Below are 7,466 nucleotides of genomic sequence, written 5' to 3'. Positions count from 1 at the left end.
TGCATTTCTGTGCCGTTTACGTGACTCATTTCAGATCAGATTTATTCAAATTTAGACAAATAACAAAAGGCTAAATTCCGGTTGCAAATGCCTGTTGTCTTCCAGTTTGTGCCTTATTCATTGCCATCCATTCACCCAATCCCATTTACCCAATTGCAATGTTTCTTTCGCAAGAATCCAATCTATATAATATGTTTGTAGAAAAGAGCATAAAGTAATCCCTCTTCTTGCTTCGTTAATACATTGGCTTTATCATTTACCCGGTAATTGCCGAACATAGACCAGCCAAGGATGCGTTCTTCGACTAGATTTGATAGCCTACTCTGAATTAACTGTAGTCTAATTTGAAGCCTTATCTAGTACTACCTAATGAGGCGAGATTTGCCCTTGTGCCTTATTTTGCAACATGACATTGGCGACCGACTAGTCTCTTTTTCAGAGTGTCTATACTTTCGAAGCAAAATAATTCCGACGATCTAATCAGTCAGCCTTCCATCTTGTAAGGTAACGAACAGGACAGTGGGCTGATGCTCGGCTGCTTTCTGTTTAGATACGAATACGAATACGAATATTCAAAAAATTAAACAACCCTTGAAAAGAACTGCCAACCATTACAGACTTGAATTCCGAGTTATAAGTAGAAAAGGGTCCGGCCAACTTAGAGGCGGCCTTGGCAAACCTTTCAGTAACTCGCGATCGTTTTGTTATGCAATTTACACTGTTTTGGGTCAAGCCGATATGGATCATTTTATCGACAGCTCCTGTGCGCACAAATCCATATTGATGGCTATCAATTTTTGATGTGCAATCAACAGCTATTTTCACACATGAGGTCAATGCCAGTAATGGTGGGTGGTGGCTTCTAGTAAGCCGCTGAGCTAACAATTTTTATCGGCAGGGCATCTCAAGAAATCATTACTCGATATATTTCAACATATGTTTAGGTTTCATCATTTCATCTGTGATCATTCACTGAAAATAATTTGCTCATGTTTCAAGGTCTGTTTTCTCAACCATAGGAAGATATAAGAATCGGTACCTTGGCAATAGGTTCAATAAATATACGTGTGTGGTTATTGGAAATTCAAAATGAAAGATTTCTGATTGTTCAACTCATTCCAAGGAGCGCATATAGCGGAGTGTTAATGAAGCACTGGATAATATCCAGCAAATTTAAATCTTGTTTTTGCTTCTTTTCGTAAAGTCAAAATGAGGCTGTGTTTAAGTTGAACCACTTTTAAAGCCATCAAAATATGACATATTGCAACACTTAATAATCATCATGGCGAATGGCCGAGGGTTAATAAATTTCCCAGTTCATGCGGGACAAAGAGAGAAAAGCATAGCTAACATTGTACAAAAGGGCATTGAACACATTTTCAACGTACAATTTGTAAGATTTTCTTCACAACAACTATATTATTGTTCCTATTCTTAACGGCAATTTATCCCCTCAATGCTTTGAATCTCCACGATTTCTACTTCAAAATTTCACAAAATGTCGATGACATCCAACCTTGCATTTAAGGCGAACCTGTCCTTGACTTAAGAATTAAATCCGATGTACATTTCGCATATTTCGTAAAGATATTTATCATAGACAAGGAGCCCAGTCTCCATCATAAGACGACTGATAATTGACTATTGTGCCGATTCTCCGTGGAAAAAGTTGCGTTTTACTAAATCACAATTACGTACGGACTGGTTTAGTCGGTTGAAATGGAAAAAGCTGATCAATAGATTAGTGCTTTTTTATTATTGTGGTAATTGTCAACAAATCCTGAAATATGGGAACAGTGAATGCAAATCGCGGTTAGCTTTGAGGGCTTTTGAGGAATTTGAATCGAGTTTGTACAAAAATTCGTTTTGTTTAATTATAGTGTGTCATCACCTGTTGATAACTGTTTTTTTTTATTTAGGCTCTTTTCTTTTCATCTATTAACGTGAAAGTGCTCATTGGCTTTTCTACAAACACTTTTTGGTAATGTTTAACACTGTGACCAGTATTTTATACGACATTCTATAAAGAGTTGGCATATTTCAACAAAAAAGGTAATTTACCCATTAAAGGCCCATTTTTATGACTTTTCACTCAAAACAATGGATTGAAGATAAATTCACTTCACTTCAGGCGATCAAGCCATGGCCAACGTGAAATGAATCCCACTCAAAAAGCAACTTAGTTTTCCCAAGTCTTCTGCAGAGCTCTCAAAGGACATCCACTGTTTAGGAATTGGACAATTCGAAGTCTTCTGCAGAGCTCTCAAAGGACATCCACTGTTTAGGAATTGGACAATTCGTTCTTTAGACTTTGTACAAGTTCCCCATGATGTATTTCGTGTAGTACATATCTCAAGTGGTTGAATTAAGCACTAACATTTGAACCGACTTGACAACCTTTTTTCCTCGGAATTGGGTCCAGTTCGGGAGAAGTGCTTTTAAGATTAGGAGTAATAAGATGCACCTCTCTTCGATTTATTTGGAATGAGACGATGAAGAAAATGCACCTGGTGTTGACCATTGAAATCTAAATGTATCTCATCGAGGGCCCTTCGGTCTAATTTTGTACAGCTTAGGGCCTCCCAATATTTCGGGAAAAAGCTCTAATCAAATATATAAATAGAAATGACTGTTTTGTACACACACTGTAACTTTCGTCATGTGCATAATATATGGAGAAACCACAAGAATAAAACAAAACCTCGCGCAATTCAGCAAACTATGCTTTACTTGAAATTTTTATAAATACATCATTTTGCTCCTTTTTTATCACCAGTAGTTTTTGTTTTGCATTGTTACAACATGTTGGAGCACAATGCCATTGACTCCTAGGCCAATGACTTGAGAGCTTGCTTTCCGAATCAAATTTTAGGGCCCTCCCAAACACTGAGCAGGCATGTCAGCCAGACAAGGGAGTACTAGTTGGCAGACCAAAGCTCAGGAGACCTCCATGGAACATTCGGAAATGCCAAAAAATAAACACGCATGCATAGAATGCAGTACCTTGCTGGAGCAATTTGTAATGCATGAAAATGAAAGTCAAAGAGGATTCTTCTATCCAAGAGAATAAATTTCTGTTTTCTTGATCTGAGGATGAGTTTGAAGTAATTCTAACCTTGGACAACCATGAAACCTCACACACTAAAGGTGTATTTGCAAACTCATGTCTTTTCACGTTTGGCACGTTCGTTTTTGCGTTATTCACTTCAATAGTTTTCATGACCCACTTTGACTGGGTCCATATCAACGGAGCCATGACTTCACTAGGTACATGTTCTCACCACCACAACCAAGAGCATGAACACAAATCACCACCAAGACCATTGCAACCGACACCACGCTAACAATAGACCCGCACCGATGGATGTAAGTGAGCACAATTCTTTGGACCAAGACGACAATGTGGAACCACTTCTGGAATTTTGAGGGTCAATGACCGGGATCTAGAATTGAACCAGAATGAACTTAATTCATTGATTGAAGAATCTCTGCAATCCCTAGGGCAGAGTAAAGAACCGAAATGTTTTGAGGCTGTATAAATGAATCTCTTGGCAAAATGGGAACCCCTTTGGCTGTAGTAATATATTTGACCTTGGTTAGTGGTTGTACGATCATGCTTCAGAATATTTTACATTACTCTATCAATTATGAAAATATCAAACCGGCATGAATGGAGCCACATGCTCTATATAGAGTGGATGAAGAGTCTAGCGTAAATTATGTCGTGCTTGTTACAATAAAGGAAGCCTTACCACACTGTAATTCGTAGAAACTAAAAAAATCCTAACTAACGCCTAAAAAATGTCCGCAGAACAAAAAATCAATAGTCAAAATCGTGCAAAGAAACCAACCATTTCTCGTCTTGACATGATCAGAATGTACCTAAAACGCGTTATTCTTTGAAAATGCTCCAACTCTTGAACGTAGTTGTTATCACACGATTGATTTACGGTCTGTTCTAATGCAGTCTCTGGTTGGTTTCTTCTTTTCGTTCAGTTTTACTTCATGTGTAAATGCGGTTGATTACGTGAAAGCTCATATTCCTGCGCATTGAAGTGCATTCTATCTAAAGCTATATTAATTGCTCGTCTACTTTGGCACCACACTTCAAACTCTACATATTTTTGACATGATTCTTGTTTTGCACGGTAGCAAGTTTGGTACTCACGAAACCAATCTAAAATTTTATTTCATTTCTCAGTTTTCTTCTTGAGAAGCATTCATGCTTTTCAGTGTAGACAAAGATTGCAGAGTGAGACAACCCATTAATGCAGTTAATGCTATCGACTGATTCTCTCGAAATCTTTCGACAAGTAGCAAGATAAGGAAGACAATCACATGTTTGATAACAAGCTTTCTTGACTGTCGGTAAAGTGGGCTTTATGTCTATAGTGTTAGGATTGATTCTGAGCCTAACTGTTTATAAGCACCTTGAGAGGACCCCTAGCATTCAACTGACTGGTCGGTTTGCTTGCGAAGAAACTCAGCAGCGACTCTACGTATACGTTGCATCGCTTTACTCCTTAACGTTATGATATCAGTGAAGTATCTTCGAACCTACAGATCTGACAGATTGAATTACCACATGTTCTAGTTTACTGATTATGTATCGTCCTCTTCGACCTGCCACCAATTGACTGGCAACACAAATTGAACGTTTTCTAAAACGAAGAAACAAGCATCGGTTGCATGTGCTTAACACATTTTATGCTGAAGCGATCGAAATTATCACGGCAACACCATCAGTTACTGACCTCATCGTGCGTGTAGTCAAGTTCCGGGATCAAATTACTGCACCTTGAAATCATCTCACCATTATAACGAAGACCACAGTCTTACGAATAAAACCGAGCAGAAAAATGATTCTGCCTCTACGTTGAAAGGTTCTGAAAGCGGATGGTCGCAACGAATGAAGGTTTTAAAATTGAGTTGCTTTTAAAATACATTCATATGTCATCGTTAAAAGGGGACATGAAGGATATAAAAAAGAGTAATGGTATGTTCTCGCCACTCAACTCCCAGCATTAGAGTATGTGGTCAATCATGATGGAAATCAAACAAACAATGTATATAGTATTCCTCTCCGGTAAGAAATCATTCACTTGGTTTGACTTCAGTGTACGACCTATGCTGATCTTCGATTTAGATTCTCATCAAAGGCCACATGAATTTGGGTTAAGCCTCCCGGGTGATCAATTCATTCGGTATCCAAACCATTCGACGGTATTGACTTTGTTCGTACCCTCTGTGCTTCCTTCACCAGATCTGTTGGAAGGATTGACGCACAACCCGACTTGAAAAGCTGGAAAAAATGCGTACGTACTGTGCGTAGGCATTACGCTCAGAGACTGGAGTAAGTAAGTGAGCAAGCAAGCAGGCAAGTAAAGAGGCATTCGCCGTCTCCGACGCGAGGCACATCCTCCAGTCCCATCCATTAGTACTACATCACATCCACTACATAGGGTACGCATATACGTACACTGGGTGAAGAAGCAAAAGCAAAAGCAGACGAGAACTTGCAGGATAGCCGTGATAGTAGTAGGACGTCTACGGACCGTGTTTTGATGCGGAGCACGCAATGCAGGAATCGTCGCGCAACCCTCGAGGAGCAACTCCAAAATCTAAAGTTGCCATGGTGTTAGCCAGACACCTTCACCCAAATCTGTGCGTATGTGCGTGGTGTGTGTGTGCGGGGTTGGATGGACTTTGGTGGTACTTGGACAGCATGCCGAGCAAACGATCATCCTACATCCTACATACGTGAGTCCATGTGGTCCATGCGTACAATAGTGCAGTAGCAAGTCTCAGGAAGCGCCCGCGAAATTTAACCCTGAGAAACCAACAATAGCCTTCAAACGAAGCTAGTCTCATGTTGGAGGCCGACTATCCATATCCCCCCCGATGTGACTCCATTGATATCATAAATGAAAAAAAGTGTACTTTTAGAAAGATTTTTTTTTCATTTCATGTGTCCATCGATGTGACTCGGTCTCAACATATCACAACAAAGTAAAAGAAATACCGTCGTCTACACTGGTTTGTGGCCCCGGTAATCGGGTCAATGGCAGGTCTGGTTAGTTTTTCTTGTTTAGACATAGCTTGCATATGATCATTAATAACCATTTTCGTGTATATTGCCGGTCTGAATTTAAAGATAGACAAAATAGCCTCTTAAACATAGAGGAACTCTCAAAGCTGGTTGTGGCCTAACTTGACAAAGTTGAGATCGTCATCAAAATTGCCAATAGTTTTGGCATCCACCGCACCACGATTTACATCATTGATAAGCTCCATGCCGCCACCAGGGTAATTCTCCACGTCCAGGCCTACGTTGGACAAAGGTTGGGCTCCAGAGGATTCTGGTCGAAATTACTTTTGCCCCCAAACAGCCCCATCCTGATTGGTCTGGATTTTAGCATCTGGGGGCATGTGGAGATCAAGGCCTCGACCACCATCCACAATAATGTGGGCAAGCTGAAGGCGTCAGTTGGTGAGACCTAGGCAGCCGTGGACAATGGGTACAAAACGATATTTTCGCCAACTTTATCCCCAGACTTAGGCTCTGCGTGACCGCCAAAGGCGGTGTATGTATTTGAGAGGCATAATTTTATGATATATGCCTTCCAACTTTAATTTTATTTCTTAAACTCGCAAACTCGCAAACTCATTAAAAATAAGTTCTACTTCATTAAGTCCATCAAAATCAATACGTAGATGAAGATATGGCGAGCCCGGTATAACAATAAAAAGGTAAAGTGCAATTGTGATAAGCTTTCATTTCTAGGCTTGGGTTTCTTATTTATTTTTCAGGTAACGACCTCATGCAACATTCATCAACCATAATTTTCCTTAATAACTTGGAATTTGAAAGGAGTTCAATCAGATCAAAAAAAGGTTTTGATGATCGAGCGAACTTCATAATGTTTTCTGAAAGGCAAAACCCAAAGAAATGAGTTTGAACTTGATTGAAAAAATACCAAAAAGACATCCTCAACATCCGTTGTTGTTAACTTCCGCCCGGGTAAAAAATGAGATTTGGAATGTGGCGAATTCTACGTCTCCTTGTATTCGTTTTATGTTTACTTCGTTTATTTTAGCTCTCTAAAGTTCCTGCCTCTGCTTATCATTTAATCAGTGCAATGGCTCCCGATAAAAACGATATGAGTTCAATAAGAATCGGCAGCCCGTTGTAGAAAGATGGCAAAAGTCAAGTTCTTAGGTGTGATTGTCGTTTGCTTGGTTGTCGTGTTTGTATGGAGCTCGAACGTAGTGAAAGAAAATGATATGAGTTTGATGGGCTCTAACCTTCCTAAGGAAAACATCGTCGTTGAAAGAGCTTCACTTGTTTTCGAACCAATCGGATGTGCCTCAACGTGTATATGGAAATTTGAGGCTGATAAGAAACATGAGGAAAACAAAGATCACCGGCGAACTAAACCTGTCGATGGGAAATGTGTCTTGGTCTT

The sequence above is a fragment of the Tigriopus californicus genome, chromosome 3, assembly GCF_007210705.1.
Source record: "Tigriopus californicus strain San Diego chromosome 3, Tcal_SD_v2.1, whole genome shotgun sequence".
In the NCBI taxonomy this organism is placed as follows: Eukaryota; Metazoa; Arthropoda; class Copepoda; order Harpacticoida; family Harpacticidae; genus Tigriopus; species Tigriopus californicus.
This window is presented reverse-complemented; position numbering follows the sequence as displayed.